Below are 25636 nucleotides of genomic sequence, written 5' to 3'. Positions count from 1 at the left end.
ATAGTAAATTATTTGAAGAGAATGCGTGTAAACAACCCCCCCCAAAAAAAAAAAAGTGTGGTAGGAAGGTAGAGGCTAGAGAAATGATAGTTGGTAGTGTCCAACGATCGTTTCCTTATTTGGAATCTAGCTCTCCCCCCCCCCCCCACCTTACACCGTAACGGGTTTTACTTTGCGGCCAATAGATGGCATGAGAAGCACCTTGTTTAAACCATTATGGTCAATTATTTGAACACCACGCGTGTCAAAAAGAAAAAAAAAAAGTCTAGTAGGAAGGTAGAGGCTAGAGAATTGGTATTGGGGTAAATTGTCCAACGACAGTTTCCCTATTAGGAATGAAAATTTTTATCAGAAAATGGTGTGAATTTTTCATAGGATATCGGAAGCAACTAGAGTTTACTTATGAAAGTGTTCAGTATTTCGTTTCTCCATCAGATGGATGGTAAGTCTTTTCCCTGTACCAAGATAACAATCATCAGCATAGTTAAGGTTGGTGGGACGAGATTGGGACAGAGCTGCCAAATGGAGTTTCATTGAATGAAGATAATTCACTAGATTCAAATAATTTAAGGAGTAATAGTTAAATGCCAGGAGGTGCATGGCTATGCTTTAATTTGATCTTATAATCAGCGTAATCAATTAAGACAAATCATATAATAAAAAAAAAAATGGTCGCATCTGTCTTCGCAAACGACTGCCTGTGTTGCCGCCTGCGAATTTGTTTGTTAATAAGAGCGCTCCATGGTGTAAATCATTTACGAAATAAACCTAATCATAATTTTCCTTAGTAACCGTGTGTGTGTATATATATATATATATATATATATATATATATATATATATATGCACATGTATTGTATACACATGTACAGTATATGTATATTGTATATCCATGTACTGTATGTGTATATATATGTATATACATACATGTATATGTATATATGTATATATATATATATGTATTTGTATATATATATATATTATGTATTTGTATATATACGTATATGTATTTGTATATACATGTATGTATATGTATATACATATATGTATTTGTATATACATGTATGTATTTGTATATACATGTATGTGTATGTATATGTATATACATGTATGTGTATGTATATGTATATACATGTATGTGTATGTATATACATGTATGTGTATGTATATGTATATACATGTATGTGTATGTATATGTATATACATGTATGTGTATGTATATGTATATACATGTATGTGTATGTATATGTATATACATGTATGTGTATGTGTGGATGTCTATACATGTACAGTAGGTGTATGTATGTATGTATAAATTTTTCCCTTGATAGTAACGGCCACGAATTTTCCTAGGTCAATGATAGGCGAATCGTGAAAAAAAAAAAAAAAGCTGATTCTGAACGATCGTTGAGAGATAGAGAGAGCCAAGGTAGAGCAGGCGAAAAAAAAGGCTACCTACAAGACGGTTATGCTGATCGTCTCTGCAAATGATCAGGAGAGACTAAGTATACCTATAACAAGAAGAGCCAATGTTCATTTATACAGGTGATGCGGGGATATTGCATTAATCTATTAAAGATAAATGACAATTATTTGTTGACTTTCATTTTTGTAAGTACGAATATTGATCGCGATGTTTTATTAAGGAACTTGGTGCTGGGCATAGAGTTGAAGATGACAGTTTGGAGAGACGGAAATTTAAGCATACACGATTATAATGTCAACGGGATTACTGAGAATATAAATAAACTTTTGCTCTCTACAAGAGATTTTCAAAGGAAGGGATTCTTCTGTAACGGTAGCAAGGTCAAGTTTAAATCATTTCCAATAAATCACAAGAAAGTTTTCCCTTTTTTCCCATTTTTGATTCGATGGAAAGGTTAACAAAAGATGTTAGGTTGTTAGATATCGAGAAAGATTAACGGAGATTTTTTCATAGTATTATTTTTTTTTATGAATAAATCGCAAATACAATATGAGCGATAGAAATGGGAATAGCTAAGGCTGGTCTAAACAATCAAATATTTATCCTTTCGCCTTTGGCCGGGCAGAAATATTTATCATTAAAGAAATTTCCCTCAACGTTTGAGATCCTGAGGCTGAGCGAATTCGATATTGAGGCGTATTTATATAGAGAGAGAGATAGATATATAGATAGATAGATACTTATGTTATATCACTGATACTCGTGATTTTATGTAAATATCAACCACAATGGCATTAGATATCGAATTTCTACCTTTGAATGTATATCCATTAAAAATTCATTAATGATGAATGTTTTTAGCTGAGCAAGGATTCAATCCTATAACCTCAGCCTAAACAATGCCTGCATGGACGAATTTACTATTAGAGCTATCAAGAGAGATATAATCTCGTTCAAAGTCCACTGTCGAATTCAGGAATCTATTCTTGGAATCTCTTCAACCCACCAGAACTCAGACCGTCAGAGCCTTTTCAAACTTTAACGCCTCCCTCCACCCGGAAAAACCGCTCCTGTGCGACATGGAAAATATAGATTTAGAAATGCACCTTATTTCAATTCCTTCAATGTCTCCTCGCAGATTAGTTTTGGTGCAAACTAGTGCCAGACTCGAAACTTTGATTATGAAGTTGGTTATTTTCCGTTCTCGGTCTACATATATTCAGCGATGACGAGAAGGTACTCCTACTAATGTATGTGTGTATATATGTATGAAGGGCAATGAATACCATCTTTCATTTTGCTGACACAGATGAATTTTAACCATCCCTGTGACAACTATCATGAGATGCTTCATTTATGACAGTAATATAGATTTTTATTCTAAAGGGATAATGGGCATATTTTGTAACTTTAATTACAAAGTATTTACTCCAGTTTGCCTGCTTTCATTCCGGATAATGGCCCTTATAAAAGTAAATTTGCTACGAACATGTAAATTCATTCGAATTTCTCCTTGTACATAAAAAAAAAAAAACTTAAGATTAATGACATTTACCAGAAAGTTTCAGTTTATTAAAATTTTGTAAGATCTTAATTTATGGTGGGTTGTCAAATTCGGCATTTAAAAGGCTAAGTAAATTTATTTTGACACTTGCATAAAACAGAAAGCGTCAAAGAAAACCATTGTAAAGACGCAATAGGTCTGAAACGGCATAATAGGCCCATTGCGTCAAAAAAGCAATGCATGTAAAGGAAATTGGTTTAAAAGTAATATAAAATGCCCATTTGCCAAAAGTCTCCTACTAGAAAAAAAGGCAGTTACAGAGATGAAACAGAGCAAGTAACATTACCAACTGGTAGCATGTGACTTCTATAAGTATGGCCTTTTCTAAAACTTGTGGCTTGAAATTCTCTTAATGTTATTTCATTTTAACTTCGAATCGAAGATTGATGTATACACTTGTAAAAGGCTGCCCTTCATATTTTTCATTCTAAGTAAATTCTAAAAGATAAATAAGCTAATCACTAAAATATCAAAATTTATAGCCGTAGGGCAGTTTGTCATCTGTTAGTTACGAATAAAATGGTATCCATGTTCTAATAAATCTATGACTTGTTCGCTGAAATATTAACGCAAGATGTTTTATGAAAACTCCAACCCATAGAGTGGCCAATCTGTAATTTAAGAGCAAGATAACTGTTTATGAAAGTCTGCGACCCCCTGAAATCCAATCTTGATAATAGTTCATACATATAAGAGCCAACCTTTATTAATATACTTTGGTTGAAATTAATAATAGTCAGTGTTTTACAGATTCATCAATCGCACAGAGTAATGGTGCGACCTAAAGTCTTAGGGTAACTATTAATTGTTCATATGTTTAGCTGAATTAAGTTCAATCGGTAAAATTGATTCATAATCCTGAAATTCCTTTGGAGTAGCACAAGGTATCGCCTTCGAAATATCACTGTCGTAAAGAAGTCTTTGGACGAATGATCTGTTGAGAAGCTTTGTGATAAACTCTATTACTAAAATTGGCTACTGTAACTATCGCAACTTGCCCAAGTACAACTTAAAGTGGCAGAACATAGAACATAAAGGAGCATAATTAATGATTGGCGTTGAACCCAGAGAGAGGGTTACCCATGTAAAGATTGACCCACAATGACTGCCTATTAAAGCTAGAATAACTTTTACGGTATGTACAGTGACTCTTCAAGTTATCTGAAGTGGACGTCTGAAATATTCGAGAGTTGCTTCACATCGTGCAATTGACAAATCTTTAAGACAGACAATTAATAGTTATTGGGGCCAGGATATACTTGGACCCTTGGGTTCTAGAGCTTTCAATTATGCAGCTACAAGATTGTATAAAAAGCTCCTGCTTGATGTTAGAAATGGGTATGATATAAAGGCTTTCAATAAGAAGCAAGAAACTAAAAGTATGGTTTATGGAAGCGTGGATTTGGTGATTAACACGGACTACATTACAATGTTCTAAAACTTTAGATTTACATGACTGGTTTCAATATCGTGTGTTCTGGGACTAGGAAAGCACAATTCAAAAGTAAATAAAACTGACTTGAAAATTTTCTTTAAACATTTTGTTTTTAGTTTTCTGCAACCTTTTATCAGTATATATATTATAATTAAGTGGAGTGCTGTTAAATATTGGGGACCTTAGTCACCCTTACTCTGAAGTATTGTAGTTTAGGAATGAATTTCCAATTGGATGTCGGCCTAAGCTCGCTCTATCTATAAAATATCCAGGAGAAAGGTTTATTGCTATAGAATTGGTAGTTTACGAGCTCGTAATTTGTTTTTGTGTAAATGGCGAGTTTCAACACTCGAACATTGAATTTATTGGTAATTCCCCTTTTAAAGTATTTAATTGTTCGATATTTGGGATAGATTATCTCTTAAGTATATTTTACTTTTTCAATATCTAATTTTTCTGTTGTAGTTTTAGAAATATAGAGAAAATTATTGAAATATCATCACCGGTGTAGAGTAGCTAATAATAATTGTAAACTACCATAGTTACATAAAGGTCATAGATTAATTTTCCAATAATCGTCTTTACTCTTTACTAATAAGAAATAGATTTTGATAGGTTGATGTTAATGAGATACATTCTTACAAGGCAATTACTTTGTCTCCTTGTGCATTGCTAACTTTGTATAATCACCCATAACTTGTCTGGAAATGTTTAAGAGGTCATTTGTGTACCCGAGCTGCCTTACATGAAGTTAATAAGATGGAAAATTAAATCTTAACATATGTTCCGAAATTTATATTTATTTTATTTTTTAAAAATGGGTCTAATTAATTTGGAATATCTCCTAGACTAACAGTTGCATTTAACTCTTGCTTGTAGTAAGTATCAAGGAAGAATGTAGAAAGTACTATATACAGTATGTAAATACTTTCTGTCAATACTTCGTGAGATTTGAAACTAAATATATTTGAAATATATTTTTGTGCTGATATATTTGAAATATATTTTTGTGCTGATATATTTGAAATATATTTTTGTGCTGATATATTAGAAATATATTTTTGTGCTGATATTAGGAATATATTTTTGTGCTGATATTAGAAATATATTTTTGTGCTGATATATTAGAAATATATTTTTGTGCTGATATATTTGAAATATATTTTTGTGCTGATATATTTGAAATATATTTTTGTGCTGATATATTTGAAATATATTTTTGTGCTAGGATTCGTTTTGTAATTCAATTACAGGTACAGTAATTAGTCTGATTTGATTTTTTCATTTTTTTTTTTTCATTTTTAGTTCGGCTCTGAACGTAATAATCCATAAGGTCTTGGAGATGGTGACATTGACACTGGTGTGCTGACCATGGTGGCATTTCAGTGTTTTTTTAATGTAGTTATTTCTGCCCAGTAATCTTGTTTTAATATTTGCTATTTTTATTTTGGTTACACCAAGCAATGAAGAGAATGGAAGTAGTAACTGATATTCATTAATTTATAAAAATTTTAATTCTTATTGGCCGACTAGATTTATGGTAATGTTGTTTCCCATATGTGTAACACATTCTATTAAATACTATATATCAGGATTCAAGATTTAGATTTTAAGTTGAGCTAGTTAAGAAAATCACGTGCTGTTTGTAGTAACTCAATTGTTTGATCTGCAAGAATTGTCTTTATATAATAGCAAATATATTTTGAGTATTTTAGAGTTTAGAATTAAGGCCCTAGACAAAAATATAACCAAAGACAAAAGAGTTTAAGTTAGTAGTGTTAAAGTTATAAATATATTATTAGTGTAAGGTAAGCGAATATGTTTGTGTAAAGTTGATTAAACGGTGATTTTAGGAAATATAAGGCATCAGAAACAGCCATTAACTTTATTTGTATATATTTATCATTATTAGCTTGTTAAGCTAAAGTGTATTTTAAGACCATCTGGTATACTAGAAATATTTTAATTTCGCCATTGAATAATTTATTAGCATTGCTTTTTTAAAAGGATTTTATTACTAATTACAAGAAGAAATAGATAAACTTATCAAAAAAAATAGACGTACTTACCTCCGCCAACGAAATTGGAAGGAGGTTATGTTTTACCTCCTGTGTGTGTGTGTTTATGAACAGCTTCCTGGCTACAATTTTAATCGTAGAGTAATGAAACTTTCAGGGCATAACTGTGAAGTAAAAAGCTGGAAATTATTAAATTTTGGAAGGTCAAGGTCACGTCGAACATAAGGTCGAGAAATAAGCCGCCGTGAAGGAGGTCTGCGCTCTACTGAGTGGCCATCTAGTTATTTATTTAATCATCATTTATGAAGAACAGATAATTTAAGTTGTCGCTTACAGTATGATGATAGCGGGATCTACACATTCATGAAATGTCAAGCAACCAGCGATTTCCTTCTAAAGACCTCAATCCTCTGACTGCACCAGACCACCAGGGTTTAACCTTTCAAGGTAATTACCTTAATGTGAGGTAATTTGCAGGATATCAAGGTAATGATATTTGTAAGGTAATTTCGTTTTTGTAACTAGCTTCAAATTTAAGGATATTAGAACAATTTTAAGGTAATCTAAGGAAAAAAAGCAGCAACATCTAAGGTAATGGACACATGCTCAAGTTTAGACCCTGCAGACCATATATCCCCTGTTACAGCAAACCTGGCCTCTCCAAGGTTTAAAGGTCGCTCATGAATGGCAGAGGCAAGGGACATTGCCCTATCAAGCAGGAAAATGCCCTAGAGACTAACCATATATACATATCAGCGCCCAAGCCCATCTCCATCCAAGCTAGGACCAGAGAGGGCCAGGCAATGGATGCTGATGACTCAGCAGGTAGACCTATAGGCTCCCCCAAACCCCCATCCTAAACTCACAAGAATGGTGAGGTTGCAGCGACCAAAGGAACTAATGACTTTGAGATGAACTCGAACTTCAGTCTGCCGATCAATAGGCAAGTACGTTACCAATAGAACACAAAAACATTTTATGCTTTTACAATACCACAATAATAACACTTTCGTCTTCTTATCGTTCTTAGAATAAGGTTCAAAGTAATAATCATTCATTTCAATAACGTTAAGTTTATTGGATACTAATCTGCATATTTTTTTATTGATACAGTCAGTTTGATGGCAGTTTTTCATGTAAATATTTGGTTAATAAATCCGTTATTTATATTTGTCCAAATACTTTTTGCATGTAAATATTTTATTCCTTATTTTTTTAGTTATATTTGTTCAAATGTCAGTTCTATGAAATGATATATAATTATTATCTAATTTTCGTTTATAATAATTAATTTCCATTGAAACCGTTTACAGATTCGTAGTATTCCTATTTGGAAATAGCTGTCTTTTCATTAACATTACAACAGACGAATGTATTGAAGCAAGAAGTAGTATAAATCGTCTTTCCTTCCATTTCATATAATATGAATCGCTTAGCATTCTAATGTAAGATCAAACTTATGAAAATCAATTCATTGGATTGTTGAAATTATCAAACACTGGTAACTTACAACCTAGCTTGTTTACATTTTTGTATGATTTGATATAAAGTTCGTATGATATTAAAATGGGGTGTTAATCCATGACAAGTTAATATTACTAACATCGCGCTGTTCAGTAAAATCATTGATGTGGCTATGATATTTTCAATTACTTTTTCCCCCAGATAATGATATCACTAGGTTGTGCAATAACTATAGAACGACCATTTGTCCCCATGGTTCAGTTTTAGAGAACCTGAAGAAACACCGTGTTCGCTGAAACTGTTTTGACAGAAGAGAAATTGTTACTGTGCCTTTATTTTTTCCGATGAAAAACCTGGGCAAAATCACATATTGTATGTGGAATGACTTGAAAATTATAATGGGTATACTGTGATATCAGAGCAAATGGGTTCCAATGTCCTAATTGGGTGACGAAGAAAGGTGCAGATCAGGAGAACGTCAACAAACGTGTATAAACTGAGCTCGGCTTATCGTTTCAAGAAATTTAATATTCAGATTGTAACATATCTGTCTGAACTTTCTGATTAAATGCTTTTTTGTGAGAAAATTTAGATTAAATTTTATAAGAGGGCTCAAAGGATCAGCAATTTAATCCCCCCCCCCCCTTCCAGTAGACGAGGCTTGGCAAATGTTGCCGAAAAACCATCAGCTACCTTGAATAATTTAGCAACACATTCTTTCCTCCATCGTGCAAAACACTTCATCCTATTATGATTTTACGAGTATCACCGGGGAGCATATTCTCATTCGCGAATAAATTGACTAAGTTTAAGTTTTAGTTCGGTTGATTTCCTTTTGATAATATTGAATAACTTTTATTTTTAAATCGTGGTGGTAGAATAAAAGTGCTTCCTATCACCATAAACCTTTTAATGAAAGGATGACTTTTCCTCTCGTAATATTTTCATCATCATCATCATCTCCTCCCACGCCAGTTGACGCAAAGGGTCTCGGTTAGATTTCGCCAGTAGCCTTAACCTTGAGCTTTAAGATTAATACTTTTCCCACTTCACGTTTCATAGTCCTCAGCCATGTAGGCCTGGAACTTCCAACTCTTCTATTGCCTTCTGGAGCCCAGTTGAAAGTTTGATGAACTAATCTCTCTTCTATTCCGTAATATTATAAATGAAGATATTTATCTCCTGTTATAATTATATAATTACCGACCTAATAATGCTTTTTATATGACCCAATATCGTAGTAAGGAGGAATTTAGATTCCATGCTATTTTTTTAACCTTGGATATAACGATGACAGTCACGTAGCGAAAACAAGACATTTCAGACTCGAGCAATTATTGATTGCCTTTTTATTATACCCTTGAATTTTTATTTTTATATTGTTGCAAAACATTTTTGGGCTTTGTCAATTTTTAAACTTACATAGGAGTAATAGAAATTACATTTTAATTCGAATGTCAAAAGAATGGTTACCATACTGTTCAAGTTAGAAATTTTGTTAAATAGGTACTTAAAAGTTTTGCAATTTTAGTTTGTGTTTCACGTTGATTTAGATCTAAGAAATAATATACAAACCTAGTTTTTATATTAATAACAATAGAATTATCCCGCTAATTACTCACCCAGATGGTATTTAAATTTTTCAAGCATAGACCTAATTTATTTGTTATAAAAACTCGTACAAATACGACGTGGTCGACTTCCAGAACTTAAGGAAGTCAGTAACGTCTTGGGACTCTGGACCACCGGTTGAAATATTCGTTGCTCATTAACGGGAAATTAAGGACTTCATATCCCCAAGAATTGATTGGTAAGGATTGTGAGTATCCAATCGCGATGGTTTTGAACTGATTGTATGTTTATGATCATTTATTGTTGTGTTATAGTTATTCTGCATTATTCTTGTTGCTCGTTATATACTTTGTTGTTGTTTGGAATTTAATGGGTGCTGTTTTGGTATCTGATCTTAGGCGGTGGGCACAACTGGCCGTACTACCAGCTATACGGGCAAAACTTGTGTGAAATTGTGGGTGTGACGCAAGAGGCACGCAACAGTCTTTGGCCTCGTAGCCCGCCGTATACCAGCCGCAGAATCTTCACTCGCTGCACTAAAATGTTGTGAGACAGTCAAGAAAATTTGAAGTAGCAGACAGCATGCACGTCTGACGCAAGTAGGCCGTGCGTGTGACTTACGTGCAACTTACGTGCCGTAGGATTTTCTGTGGCATGATCTTCGCACATTGGTCGTGCGTGTAACTTGCGTCACTAGTACGAGCCCCGCACGTTTGTCGTACGGAATTAAAGGAAGTACGTGCAGATTCTGCGGCTGGTATACGGCGGGCAACGAGTTCAAAAACTGTTGCGTGCCCCTTGCGTCACACCCACAATTTCACACAAATTTTGCCCGTATACCCCCGTAGCTGGTAGTAAGGCCAGTTGTGCCCAAGGCCTTACATCGCAGGAGTTCATGGCTACGACTGAAAATTTCCCAGACACGTACGGCTAAAAAACTCGTACGGGGAGATGTGCCCAACGCCTTATTTATGGCGAGATCTTGGTATGCGATCTTATTACATTCTCTTAATTGGTTACTTTATTATCGCCCGAGTATGTTACCAATATCTAGAAGTTTTTTTTTTTTATTAATTCTTTTTTAAAGGAATCCAACAGAATTCATTTATTTTTTATAAAGGAATTCAGCTGAATTAATTTTCAAAATCAATCTTTTATATCGTTGAATTGATCTAAAGGCGAGGTTGGTGTGTGTGTGTGGTATGGAAACCCTAATCGAAAGTTATAATGTAACCAACCTTATACATATTTATCTTATTTGAGATCTATTTTTGCATGTTTTGGCCTAATTTTCGAAGTGTCTCGCGGGGAAATTAAGAAGTATTCCTAAACTAATTTCATTAGCTTTTAAAAGTTCGTGTAATTTATACATTAGCATGTTTTGTTTTATTTGGCGAGTCGCTATTCTTATTTTTGGCATTTTTAATGTTTCGGTGTGAATTCGAAAATAAATGCAAACTAGTCCACCATGCTGCTTTTTGACGTTCCGGTAATTTACATCTCCATATATTCAAGTGGGTTTATTTTGCTATATAAAACTTTTTGGAATAATTTTTTACAATTATTTTATTTATGACCCTGTTAGTCACAAACTTATATCCGTAGTAGGTAGTTTCACTTCCGATCGGCAATGATTGAGAAGAATAGTAAATAAATCCTTTGTGACCCGACGGTTCCTAATGTTCTGAAGCCTTTTACTTCGATTTATATATCTTCGATCACTTGCATATACTGATACAGAATCCTGTACAGGTTTCTGCCGTCAGTGCCCCTCGCACTGGGAGTTGTAGGCATTACTCAGGACCCAGTGAGTCATTACTCAAGTTAGAAGCGCTCCTTCGAGCCCTACCTAAGCTTATGTCCCCCACCCCGTCCCTGCTTTTCTCCCGTCTTGCTGTCCAACTTCGTTCTTTTACCTCTTGGTGTGTCAAAGGTTTTACTTTGGATGCACTATGGCATTAAGTTGCTTTTGCTATAAGTACTGTTGAATAATTTTCAAATACAATTGTTCTGGTTTAACCACACACCTTAATATACCAATCAGAGAGACATACATGAAATACTGTTTATTTGGTATAATAATGAAATGGAGACCCTGTTATTTGCTGTTTTCTTTGCAGTGTTCATGTTAAATGTCCAACTAACTTTAGTCGGAGCTGCTGCTGCTTTTTTTTTTTTGTGTGTTGAATAATAGGACCTGATTTATGGGATATAGGTACTTTCCTGTTATTGCCCCACCATTAATTTTCAATATAACCCCAATACTTTTTTTTTGGGTTAAGTTAGGTCATTTTAATTATTGAATCTGTAGGTGCATAAAATTCAAACCTAACCTAACCTAACCCAGCCCAACCCAACCTGATTTATGGGATATAAGATGAGCAACAAAGCTTATATAGTGAGGAGAGAATATTTTAAAGATTTTCGTAATGGGTCTGATTATAGTTGGTCAGTCGGCCATGCCAGTAACTGAACAACTTCAATTTAAGTCTAATAACACCCTCCACATCAGCAACATTAATAGATGTTCCGATATAACGTTTTGAACAATACGGGTACCGGTTTACCCCACTTGAGGAATTGATCCTTCTAGAGTATTTTACAGTTTAGAATTAACTGGCTTAAATGCAAAAAGTAAGGCCCTAGACAAAAATATAACCAAAGACAAAAGAGTTTTAAGTTAGTAGTGTTAAAGTTATAAAACGGATTTTGAGCGAAGCGAAAAATCTATTTTTGGGTGAGATAGCCATGGCGTCCTGATGGAGGTTCCTGTTTGGTAGCTTCCTTGGGTATAAGACTACTAAGATATTCCCAGAGAATTTAACCACAGGTTATCACAGAATTCTAACTTCTGGAGCGAGTATCTCAAAGGTTTCCCTTTAAGACATCGTAATACAACAGGGGACACGCATGTCTGGTCGTGCCACATAGCTATCTCCACCCCGAACAGAGTTAACGCTTCGGTGTGTAAGGGCTGAGAATAGCTGGGAGCCGTTCCACAGCTAATCTCACTCGTGGCTACTACTGATACTCGAGACGTAAACAAACGGACGCCATTGCTCTAATGACGTCACGAGCGTCTTTATCCTGGCGCCAGTTGCTGCCCATCACCATGATACAATTGTGTAGGGTGGGAACAAACTGACGAAGTAGTAGGGAGGGTCCATCAGGACGCCATGGCTATCTCACCCAAAAATAGATTTTTCGCTTCGCTCAAAATCCGTTTTTTGGGCTCAAGCCATGGCGTCCTGATGGAAGAGTACCAGAGAATCAATGTATCGTGGTAGATTTTCCCCCCAGAGTTAAGTGCCTAGGCATTGACAAAATAGCAAAGTAATCTTAGATAAGAACCATAGGAACGAAGTATCCTGCCCCCCATTGGTAGGAAGTTCCCATGGGCTATGCCGACGTCAAAGTGGTATTGAAGGACTATTCATCTTGACAGAAGAGCTTTTTAAGCGCTTAGAGATGAAGCAGAATGTTTGATATTTGTATAGGAACATTCTGAGTAGGTCAGTGGTGGTTGGGCACTGTGTGTAGGATTCATCTCCTGATTATCAGAAGTAAGTATTCGAGTAGGAACCTTACTGAGACAAGGTGAATATAATTTAAGGATAGACATCTTAAATTCTTCATGACCATAAGAAAGGAGGAATAAATAAAACTATGACAGTATGTATTTCATAGTAAGTAGGAGCTGAAAGAGACGCATAAGTAATAAAATAGAAATTTTATTTCACAATGCAGAAATTAAATAATTTACAGCAAAAGTAAAGTTCATTTACAGTAATAATAATGTACATAGAAATAAAGGCTTGCTCTTGAATCTGAAAGGGAATTTCAGGATTAGTAGGTACTCGTTCTCGAGGAACGCAAGTCTTTAAATAACACATCATGCTCAAGGCATGCGGCACTTGTGTAACACTATGACATTTCACCTGGGATAAGAACAGTTATAAAAGCACTAAGTGTTTTTAGACATCACTATGAATCACTCGAGGGTCAACATAGGCACCCGAAGAGTTAGAGTCCCAAATAACTCACTGTTCTACGCAGAGTTAGGTGCAGGTTTCATAACACTACCTGCGGCTACCACAAAATGTTTGATTTCGTGCACTTGTTTCGCATAATGTTTAAAGAAAACTCGCGAGGACTTCCAGCCCGTAAAGTTTTTAAGGCTCTCAAAGTCCATGCTCTGAAAGAAGTTCAGAGAAGATGCCACTTTTCTAGGATCATGACCAGCGGGTGTACTGTTCGGATCCGCTCTGCGAATGAAGTAGGTGATTTTCGCTCTTAATTGTTTCAGTGACAGGTCGCTGCCCGATGTTTCTCCTTTGAAGAGTTGGCCTCCACCAAAGTTTGAAGTTCTGCGAAGATAGACCTTGAGGCTCTCTACTGGACATAGAGAGACATCCTCCTTCAGGGGGCATATTCTCCAAGGGCCCCATCTTTTGGTGGGTAATTCATTTTTGGCGAGAAACGTCGGATCAGGGGAGAGGGTCACTTCTCCTGAATCAGCAAACAGGATGTGTCCCTCTTCTCTTGATAATGCCACTATTTCGCTGACTCGAGCTCCCGAGGCGAGAGCAAATAAAAATATAACTTTCTGAGTCAGATCCTTGAGGGGGCATGAATCGTTGTCCAAGTTGGAGGCGAAATGGAGCACCTTGTCTAGTGACCAGGAGATCGGTTTCGGAGGGGGTGCTGGGCGTAGGCGAGCACATGCTTTCGGCAGTTTGTTAAAGATGTCGTTGGACAGATCAATTTGGAAAGCATATAGAATTGGTCTAGTCAAAGCCGATTTGCAGGTTGAAATCGTATTGGCTGCTAATCCTTGTCCATGAAGGTGAATGAAGAAGGACATACAGAAATCAATGGTGATTTCTTTAGGATTTTTTGCTTTAACAAAGGAGACCCATTTCCTCCAGGATGATTCATATTGCCGTCTCGTGGATTCGGTCTTGTATTCCTCTAGGAAGTCTAGACTTTTCTTCGAGATCCCAAACCTCTTCTTTGCGGCAAGGGAGAGAAAATCATGAGATGAAGGTCCTTGATTTTCGATGATGAAGCGAAGACAGTCGACTTCTGTACTTGTTGAGAGAGAACTGGGCCCGGGAGAGGGATCAGCTTGGGCTGCAGCTCCAGGACCAGGGGGTACCAGTTGCTCCGGGGCCACTTGGGAGCCACTAGGGCCGCTGTCCCTTTGAAGGTTCTCAGTTTGGAGAGGACTTTCAACAGAAGGTTGGTGGGAGGGAACAGGTATATCTTCGACCATCTGTTCCAGTCCAGTGACATGGCGTCCACCGCTTCTGCTTTGGGGTCCTCGTACGGGGCTACGTACAGAGGAAGTTGATTGTTGTCGCTCGTTGCAAAGAGATCTATCTGAAGTTCTGGGACTTGATGAGAGATGAAGGAGAATGATCTTGCGTCTAGAGACCATTCCGACTCTATCGGGTTTGTCCGAGATAGAGCATCCGCTGTCACGTTGCGGAATCCTTGTAGGTGAACTGCAGACAGGTGCCACTTCTTCTTCTCCGCCAGACGGAAGATTGGGAGAAGCACCTGATTTATCTGGGGCGATCTTGAGCCCTGGCGATTGAGACAACGAACTACCACCGAGTTGTCTAGGGTTAGACGGATGTGGATCGAGGGCGGCGGGGATAGCTTCTTCAGAGTAAGAAGGACCGCCATGGCCTCCAAGATGTTTATGTGGAACGTCTTGAATAGTGGAGACCAGGTCCCTTGAGCTTGTTTCAGGTGGGAGTGACCTCCCCAGCCCTCCAGTGAGGCATCCGTGTGGATGTTGAGTGATGGAGGAGGGTGTTGGAGAGGAATGGACCTTTTCAGGGCCATTGCTTCCGACCACGGCTTTAGGAGGCGTCGAAGTCTGTTTGGAAGCCGTCTCTTGAGGTCTCTTCGAGCGATGGATGCCGATCGTCTCCAGACTCCCGCGGCATCCTTTAGCTGTGCACGAAGCACTGGGTTTGTCACTGAGGCGAATTGTAGAGAGCCTAGAACTCGTTCCTGCTGTCGTCTTGAAATGCGTTTGGATTTCAGTAGTCGCTTGACAGACCCTGCTATTTCCTTCCTTTTCTTCTGGGGGATGGAAAGGCGGTGTGACTGAAGATTCCAGTGGATTCCCAGCCACTGAAACTTCTGAGCTGGAGAGAGGCGAGATTTCTTCTCGTTGATCTTGAATCCCAGGTGTTCTAGGTACTGGGTAACTTCGTCGCAAGACTTTGTACACTCTTCGGGCGATGGAGCCCAGACTAGCCAGTCGTCGAGGTAGGCCATCACCTGGACGTTTCTTAGGCGGAGCTGTTGTACTATGGCATCCGCCAGCTTTGTGAAGATCCGAGGGGCCACATTGAGGCCGAATGGCATGGCCCGGAAGGCGTAGCTTTTCCTTTGGAGTCGAAATCCTAGGTAGGAGGAAGCGTGATGGTTCATTGGAATGTGCCAATAGGCATCCGCCAGGTCTATAGAGACCGTGTAGGAACCTTGAGGCAGAAGGGTCCTTATTTGTTGAAGCGTCAGCATCTTGAATTTGTTGTTCTCTATGAACTTGTTGAGGGGGGATAAGTCCAGAATGACTCTGAGCTTGTCTGAGTCCTTCTTGGGAACGCAAAACAGTCTCCCTTGGAACCTGGTGGACTTTACCTTCCTTATCACCTTCTTGTTCAAGAGGTCTAGAACATATTCTTCCAGAATGGGGGTCGATTGTTGGAAGAACCGCTGGAAGATTGGGGGTGGTTGCACCCAACTCCAGCCTAGACCGTTCTTGATGATGCTGTGTGCCCAAGGATCGAAGGTCCAACGATCCTGGAATTGGCGGAGTCTTCCTCCCACCGGAAGCACTTCATTGCTTCTGGTGTCCCGAGGACTTGTTGCCTCGGCCGCTAGCTCCCTTTCCTCCTCTACCTCTGGAGGGACGACGAGAGGCGTCTCTGCTTGCACCCCTGGACGAGCCTCTACCTCTGGCATGAAAGGTAGTGGATGGCTGTTCAAAGGCAGGGGTGAAGACCGGTGACTGTGACAACACCGGTTGGGGGACCAATTGAAAGGTCTGTTGTGGTTGGGCAACCACTTGGGAGGTAGCGGGTCCCGGAAACTGACGTCTTTGTTGACGTTGCTGGGGTTTCGGTTTCTGAGGTTTCCTCTTAGGCTGAGGTCCATCGTCCTGAGAGGTTTTCCTTTTCCTGGACATGCCCCACTTGTGGAGAAGGTTCCTATTCTCCGTGGCGGCTCTGTCCGTTATTTCCTTGACAAGGTCCGAAGGAAACAGGTGCTTTCCCCAGATGTTGGAGGAAATCAGCCTCCGGGGTTCGTGTTTCACGGTGGCACCGACAAACACGAATTCACGACAGGCTCTACGAGCCTTTATGAAATGGTACAAGTCCTTCATTACCGTCAGTAAGTGGGATTTGGCCAGTACCATGTAGTGATCGGGTACTGCTGTGTCACAGGCCATAACTTCAAGTTGGACTTGATGAGAAAGAGACGCTGCAAGCCTCTCCTTCGTGTCTTGTTCCCGGCGAAGGAGGTGATCATTGAGCTTAGGGAGGTCTTCATTAAACTGACGTCCGGCAACGTCAGGATCAAGCCTACCCACAACGAAAGTATGTTGGACATCTTTCCATTGTCTAGTGTCAGGGGGCGTTACGATGGAGAAGGGTCTGCACTCCTCCAGTGCAGGGCAGGGTTTCCCTTCTTCCGCCGCCTTAAGGCATGCAGCCAAGGCCTTTTCCAAAAATGGAAGAATCGCAGTGTCGGGAGCGACATAAGTAGGATGCTTCTTGCTCAAGGCAGGAAGCTTAGAGCAGGTAAAGCCCCTGCTCTTAAATGCGGAGGCTAGCATAGCCTGGGCCTTTGCGAGATCGAACACTATCTCTTCCTTAGGTTCGGTCTCCTCCTTCGAGGCAGGTTCAGAACGAAGCCGGACGTAACAGTCCGGGTAGGCCTCGAAGCTTGGGAAGAATTCCACATCTTCCAACGGGACCGTGCCGATTTTGTCACTAACAAAGATCCTGCCGGTCGCAATAACCATATGCTCTGCATACCTCCACGGGTTGGCATGAGAGCAAGCTGGGAGATCCTTAACCGAGATCTTCTTCGGTTCTCTGGATCCAATCATAGACCTGATGGACTCCTGGTTCTCCTTCAGTCTGTCGTCCATGACAGCTCTAATCAGTCGGATCAGTTCTTGTGTAGAGGAAGAAGGATCCGGGGTCGAGGAGGTAGACGGAATGGACACATCCGTCGGTGTAGGAGTAGGCGGAGGGATGGACGAGGGAGTAGCTCCAATCTCCGACTCGGTGTATTCCACCTTGTCTTCGTCCTCTTCGGCTCCTTGAGCCATAAGCGTCTTCTCCGTGTCTTCCGAGACGTCAGAGATCTGTTCATCCTCTTCGGAATCTAGGCGACACTCGTGCATGGACTGAGCCATGACCACATCAGGTTCCACCGTAATTTGGACAGTGGGGATTGCTTCCTTTGGAACCACTGAATCAGGGGAGGCCTTAGGGAACAGCAGGGACCTCAGTTCTTCGGTGGCCAGGTACGGTCCAGTGGCATTCCTCTGAAAACCACGCACCCACTTGCGCAGTTTCTCACGAGCAATGTCTCTAACCTCCGCTGAGGGAGGGTTATGGAAGGCCTCAACTAGGTAGGCCTGGCAGACCGTACAATCCAGTGGATTCCAGAACTTCCAATCCCCTCTCTTGTCTGAGCAAGGGGCGTGAGTCCTGCACGCCGTATGTCCGTAAAACTGGGAGCGTTTCACGGCACAGTATGCGAAATCGCACTTCATCTGCTCCTCCTGTGGAAGAAAGAGAAAATGAGTATGGGGGAGTCATAGGAATGGCTCTTAAATTAAGTTAATATTAATCATTAATTTTAACTTATATAAGGTGTGATGCATAGAGAGTGAAACAGTAAAGGAGAACACGCTCCATGCATCTCGCCCGGCTGGTTACCATAGGCTTGGTCCTGGGATAATCCAAATGACCGAGATCATTGGATATAGTTTCCTAGGATTCCCATTATATTGGAACTCCATGGAAAGCCAAGGACAAGGTTGGGATCGAATTCATTCGGTTCCCAGATAAGAGCCAGAAGGTCTCATTAAGGGTAACTGCTTCTGGCAACCAGCCGTGCTAAGATGCACATAGCATGCTGGAAATAGAAGAATGCAAGGAGACAGCATGATCACTAATAGAGCAGTACTAGGTACTGATCTTAGAAGCAAAGCAGCTTATCTATTTGCCAGGTAGGGCTATCTTAGTCTTATGATAGCTACAGAGAGGGGGTGCAAGTATTCTTGACGCCTCCGGGGTATCCGGCAAGCCGCCGGCACGCCGGAGCTCGCTCCAGCATAGATTCTGGCATTAGAACAGACAATTTTCAAAAGTCAGTTAGATACCAGGATGGCGGCCGCCGGCACAACGGCGGCACGCCGGCAGGGAGCGGCGGCTCCGGCAGCCGGAGGATGCCGGATTGGTGACTGGGGTAAGGATGGTACAGGTAGTATCGGGTTGCCGGCAGTATATGCCGGCACTCCGGAGATCGACCGGCAAGCGGACGATTAGATAGGAGTAGGAGAGCCGCCGGTAGTAGCCGGCGGCAGCCGGCAGTCCCTCGGAACACGGGGGGCTGGCGGCAAGGTTAGGGAAGTCACCAAGAGGCAGGTATTGCCGGCATAAGAGGCGGCAAGAGACCGGCACCCAGATAGATAGAGAGACAGGGGGAGGGGGGGAAGGATGCAGGAAGTACCTTCAGGGTTCCAGACATCCCTCCCCCTCCCTGAGGGGGTGTACCCATGATAGAGACAGGCTCTATCATCCATATGCAGGGGTCACTAGGGACCGGGAGCAGGTAGCCCAAGGGAGGACTAGGGAACACCCAAGATGGGGGGGGGGGGAGACTCCCTTATGCAGAGCTACACTAGGAACTAACCTTATAGGACACTATGAAGGTATATGTACCAGAGCGGACTGCACAAGGAAGCTCGGGTAGCCCTACTCATCCACCCTAAGGAGGAGTTGTAGGACAGGGGACAGATGAGTATAAACTAACCTAAGCATAGGCTAGGCTATACAAGAGATAGGTGGGGAGGGAGAAGAGAGGGGTCTTCCCAGGAAGGGTTTCTGTACCAGAGCGGCCACAAAGGGAAGGGAGGACACTCCCTAACCTAAGATTAGGCTGATCGGCTAAAACGGTGCAAGAGTACAGTTTCAGCATGGAACAGAGAAACCTTCCTAACCCGACCTAGATCAGGGCTAAAAGTCCTGAACTAGGCAAGGAAGAAGACGTATCGCTATCGCAGGAAAGTCGCAGACTATCCTAGCCATAGAGGTAGGCTAGCCTAACCTCACTCTCAGACGCAATCCTAAAGGGGGTTCATTCCTTTAGGGAGGACTGAGAGGCGATATAATACTCTATTAGACAATGAATCCCTTTACTCAGAAAAGGGATCAAGGCTAATTAGAGGGAATGCCAAGGCAGGGGATGAAGGAAGCATATAGGGGTCCTAAGGTTAGGTTAGGCTAGTAAGAATCACTGACTAGCCTATCCCCTATATGGTCCCTGAAGGCGAAAACATTTGCATCACTAGTCAAAAGTATTGTAAAATAATAATGCCACTATCTTCATAACTTAGTCTAGGATCACTGATAAATCATGCATGAACACTTGTATATAGGCTCCTGGCCTGGGGGCTATAGTAGCCGACTGGTATGAGGTCAATCGATGACCGATAAAAAGCGTCTAAACACGAAATAAAAGTTCCTAGCTATGAAGACTAAATAAACTAATGTATTCGATTAGTATATAAAGCCGGAAGCGTTGTTGTGGCTAACTAAATAAGACATGCAAAACAACAACGACGCCATAAAATGGCGGGTCCGGTAGAGGCACAGCTCTGCCACAAAACATCAATTATTTCGCAAAATAATATTTACTTTACGGCCAGAGCTTAATTAAACAATACTGGAACCTTGTACTCAACTTTCCAGAAGAAGGCGAGGCTGAAGGTAACGACATAGCGAAGATGCAAAACGATAAAGTTCACACAAGGGAAAATCCGTCTCAGTAGGGCAGCTACTAAACAAAGGATAAAGACGCTCGTGACGTCATTAGAGCAATGGCGTCCGTTTGTTTACGTCTCGAGTATCAGTAGTAGCCACGAGTGAGATTAGCTGTGGAACGGCTCCCAGCTATTCTCAGCCCTTACACACCGAAGCGTTAACTCTGTTCGGGGTGGAGATAGCTATGTGGCACGACCAGACATGCGTGTCCCCTGTTGTATTACGATGTCTTAAAGGGAAACCTTTGAGATACTCGCTCCAGAAGTTAGAATTCTGTGATAACCTGTGGTTAAATTCTCTGGGAATATCTTAGTAGTCTTATACCCAAGGAAGCTACCAAACAGGAACCTCCATCAGGACGCCATGGCTTGAGCCCAAAAATATATAATTAGTGTAAGGTAAGCGAATATGTTTGTGTAAAATTGATTAAACGGTGATTTTAGGAAACATAAGGCCTCAGAAACGGGCATTAATTTTATTTATGTATATATTTATCATTATTAGCTTGTTAAGCTAAAGTGGATTTTAAGACCATCTGTTATACTGGAAATATTTTAATTTCGCCAATGAATAATTTATTAGTATTGCTTTTTTTTTAAATTATTTTATTACTAATTACAAGAAGAATAGATAAACTTATCCAAAAAATAGACGTACTTACCTCCGCCAACTTAATTGGAAGGAGGTAATGTTTTACCTCCTGTTTGTGTGCGTGTTTGTTTGTAAACACATTCCTGGCCCCAATTTTAATCGTAGAGTAATGAAACTTCCAGGGCTTAACTGTGAAGTAAAAAGCTGGAAATGATTAAATTTTGGAAGGTCAAGGTCACGGTCGAACATAAGGTTGAGAAATAATCCGCCGTGGAGGAGGCCTGCGCTCTACTGAGTGGCCATCTAGTTATTTATTTAATCATTAATGAGGAACAGATAATTTAAGCTGTCGCTTACAGTATGATGATAGCGGGATCTACACATTCATGAAATATCTAGCAACCAGCGATTTCCTTCTAAAGACCTCAATCCTCTGACTGCACCAGACCACCAGGGTTTAAACTTTCAAGGTAATTACCTTAGTTTGAGGTAATTTGCATGATATCAAGGTAATGATATTTGTAGGGTAATTTCGTTTTTGTAACTAGCTTCAAATTTAAGGATATTAGAACAGTTTTAAGGTAATCTAAGGTAAAAAGCAACAACATCTAAGGTAATAGACACATACTCAAGTTTAAACCCTGTAGACCATATATCCCCTGTTACAGCAGACCTGGCCTCTCCAAGGTTTAAAGGTCGCTCATGAATGGCAGAAGCAAGGGACATTGCCCTATCAAGCAGGAAAATGCCCTAGAGGCTAACCATATATACATATCAGCGCCCAAGCCCCTCTCCATCCAAGCTAGGACCAGAGAAGGCCAGGCAATGGATGCTGATGACTCAGCAGGTAGACCTATAACCTCCCCCAAACCCCCATCCTTAACTCACACGGTCGGTGAGGTTGCAGCGACCAAAGGAGCTTACGAGTTTGAGAGGGACTCAAACTTTAGTCTGGCGATCAATAGGCAAGGACGTTACCAATAGGACACAAAAACATTTTATGCTTTTACAATACCACAATAATAACACTTTCGTCTTCTTATCGTTCTTCGAATAAGGTTCAAAGTAATAATCATTCATTTCAATAACTTTAAGTTTATTGGATACTAATCTGTATATTTTTTATTGATACAGTCAGTTTGGTGGGAGTTTTTCATGTAAATATTTGGTTAATAAATCCGTTATTTATATTTGTCCAAATACTTTTGCATTTAAATATTTTGTTGATAATTCTTTATATTTATATTTATCGAAATACTTTTTCCTGTAAATATTTTAGTCCTTATTTTTTTATGAATATTTGTTCAAATGTCAGTTCTATGAAATGGTATATAATCAATATCTGATTTTCATTTATAATAATTAATTTCCATTGAAACTGTTTAGAAATTCGTAGTATTCCTATTTGGAAATAGCTGTCTTTTCATTAACATTCTAACAAACGAATGTGTTGAAGCAAGAAGTCGAATAAATCGTATTTGCTTCCATTTCATATAATATGAATCGCTTAGCATTCTAATGTAAGATCAAAACTTATGAAAATCAATTCATTTGATTGTTAAAATAATTATCAAACAATGGTAACTTACTACCTAGCTTGTTTACATTTTTGTATGATTTGATATAAAGTTCGTATGATATTAAAATGGGGTGTTAATCCATGACGTTAATATTACTGACATCGCGCTGTTCAGTAAAATCATTGCTGTAGCTATGATATTTTCAATTACTTTTTTTCCCAGATAAAGATTTCACTATGTTGTGCAATAACTATAGAACGACCATTTGTCCCCATGGTTCAGTTTTGGAGAACCTGAAGAAACACCGTGTTCTCTTAAACTGACGGAAGAGAAATTGTTACTAAGCGTTTATTTTTCCGATGAAAAACACGGGCAAAATCACATATTGTAAGTGGAATGAATTGAAAATTATAATGGGTATACAGTGATATCAGATCAAAAGTTCCAATGTCCAAATTGGGTGACGAAGAAAGATGGAGATCAGGAGAACGTCAACAAACGTGCACAAATCGAGCTCGGTTTATCGTTTCAAGAAATTTAATATTCAGATTGTAATATATCTCTGAACGTTCTGATTAAATGCTTTCTAATGAGAAAATTTAGATTAAATTTTATAAGAGGGCTCAAGAGATCAGCAATTTAATCCCCCTCCCCCTTCCAGTAGACGAGGCTTGGAAAATGGTGTCAGAAACCCATCAGCTACCTTGAATAATTTAGCAACACATTCTTTCCTCCATCGTGCAAAACACTTCATCCTATTATGATTTTACGAGTATCAACCGTGGAGCGTATTCTCATTCGCGAATAAATTGAGTAAGTTTAAATTTTAGTTCGGTTAATTTCCTTTTGATAATGTTGAATAACTTTTATTTCTAAATCGTGGTGGTAGAATAAACCTTTTAATGAAAAGATGACCTTTCCTCTCGTAATATTTTCATCATCATCATCATCATCTCCTCCCACGCCAATTGACGCAAAGGGTCTCGGTTAGATTTCGCCAGTCGTCTCTATCTTAAGCTTTAAGATTAATACTTTCTCACTTCACGTTCCATAGTCCTCAGCCATGTAGTCCTGGAACTTTCAACTCTTCTAGTGCCTTCTGGAGCCTAGTTGAAAGTTTGATGAACTAATCTCTCTTATTCCGTAATATTATAAATGAAGATATTTATATCATGTTATAATTATATAATTACCGACCTAATAATGCTTTTTATATGACCCAATATCGTTAGTAGGGTGGAATTTAGATTCCATGCCATCTTTTTAACCTTGGATATAACGATGACAGTCACGTAACGAAAACAAGACATTTCAGACTCGAGCCATAATTGATTGCATTTTTATTATACCCTTGAATTTTTATTTTTATATAGTTGCAAAACATTTTTGGCCTTTGTAAATTATTAAACTTACATAGGAGTATTAGAATTGCATTTTAATTCGAATGTCAAAAGAATGGTTACCATATTGTTCAAGTTCGAAATTTTGTTAAGTAGGTACTTGAAAGTTTCGCAATTTTATGGGTATTTCACGTTGATTTAGATATAAGAAATACTATACAAACCTAGTTTTTATATTAATAGCACTAGAATTATCCCGCTAATTACTCACCCAGATGGTATCTAAAATTTTCAAGCATAAAGACCTAATTTATTTGTTATAAAAACTCGTACAAATACGACGTCGTGGACTTCCAGAACTTATGGAAGTCAGTAACGTCTTGGGACTCGGGACCACCGGTTGAAATATTCGTTGCTCATTAACGGGAAATTAAGGACTTCATATCCCCAAGAATTCATTGGTAAGGATTGTGAGTATCCAATCGTGATGGATTTGAGCTAATTATATGTTTAAGATCATTTATTGTTATAGTTAATCTGCATTGTTCTTTTTACTCGTTATATACTTGGTTGTTGTTTGGAATTTGATGGGTGCTGTTTTGGTATCCGACCTTATTTATGGCGTGATCTTGGTATGCGATCTTATTATTGATTTATCTCTTAATATGTTACTTTATTATCGTTAGAATATGTTAACATCTAAATTTTTTTTTTTTATTTATCCTTTATTTTTCTAAAGGAATCCAACAGACTTTATTTATTTTTTATAAAGGAATTCGGCTGAATTAATTTTTAAAATCGTTTTATAACTTTGAATTAATCTAAAGGCGAGATTGGTGTGTGTGGTATGGAAACCCTAATGAAAAGTTATAATGTAACCAACCTTATACATATTTATCATATTTGAGATCTATTTTTGCATGTTTTACCGTGTGTCTATGCATGTTTTGGCCCAATTTTCGAAGTGTCTCGCGGGGAATTAGAAATTATCCTAAACTAATTTCATGAGCTTTTAAAGTTCGTGTAATTTATACATATTTTTTTTTTTATTTGGCGAGTCTTTATGCTTATTTTTGGCATTTACGTTTCAGTGCGAATTCGAAAATTAATGCAAACTAGTCCACCATGCTGCTTTTTGACGTTCCGGTAATTTACATCTTCATATATTCAAGTCGGTTTATTGTGTCATATAAAACTCTTTAGAATAATTTTTTACAATTCAGTTATTTATGACTGTTAGTCACAAACTTATATCCGTAGTAGGTAGTTTCACTTCCGATCGGCAATGATTGAGAAGAATAGTAAATGAATCCTTTGTGACCCGACTGTTCCTAATTTTCTGAAGCCTTTTAATTTGATTTATATATCTTCGATCACTTGCATATACTGATACAGAATCCTGCCAGAACCACGTACAGGTGTCTGCCGTCAGTGCACCTCGCACTGGGAGTTGTAGACATTACTCAGACCCAGAGAGTCGTTACTCTTAGCCTTGCTCCTTCGGGCCCTACCTAAGCTTGCGTTTTCTTCCACATAACCCCCCCCCCCCCCCCCGTTCCTGCTTATCTCTCGTCTTGCTGTCCAACTCCAACCTTTTACCTCTTGGTGTGTCAAAGGTTTTA

The 25636-nt window shown here is 39.1% G+C and overlaps 1 long non-coding RNA gene across 5 annotated transcripts in view; it reads left to right on the top strand.

Annotated features, from left to right (window-relative positions):
- LOC137626051 (uncharacterized) overlaps positions 1-25636 on the top strand; it is a 116047-nt gene that overhangs the window by 42918 nt on the left and 47493 nt on the right. The window contains exon 1 of one of the 5 annotated variants that reach the window (XR_011040961.1): positions 24377-24475. The exons of 3 other annotated variants lie outside the window; for them this stretch is intronic. This is a non-coding gene — a long non-coding RNA (uncharacterized lncRNA). Of the gene's footprint in view, positions 1-24376; positions 24476-25636 lie in introns of those variants that run through there. One more of the 5 variants, XR_011040966.1, reaches the window with a different exon arrangement.

The sequence above is a fragment of the Palaemon carinicauda genome, chromosome 33, assembly GCF_036898095.1.
Source record: "Palaemon carinicauda isolate YSFRI2023 chromosome 33, ASM3689809v2, whole genome shotgun sequence".
NCBI lineage: Eukaryota > Metazoa > Arthropoda > Malacostraca > Decapoda > Palaemonidae > Palaemon > Palaemon carinicauda.
This window is presented reverse-complemented; position numbering and strand designations above follow the sequence as displayed.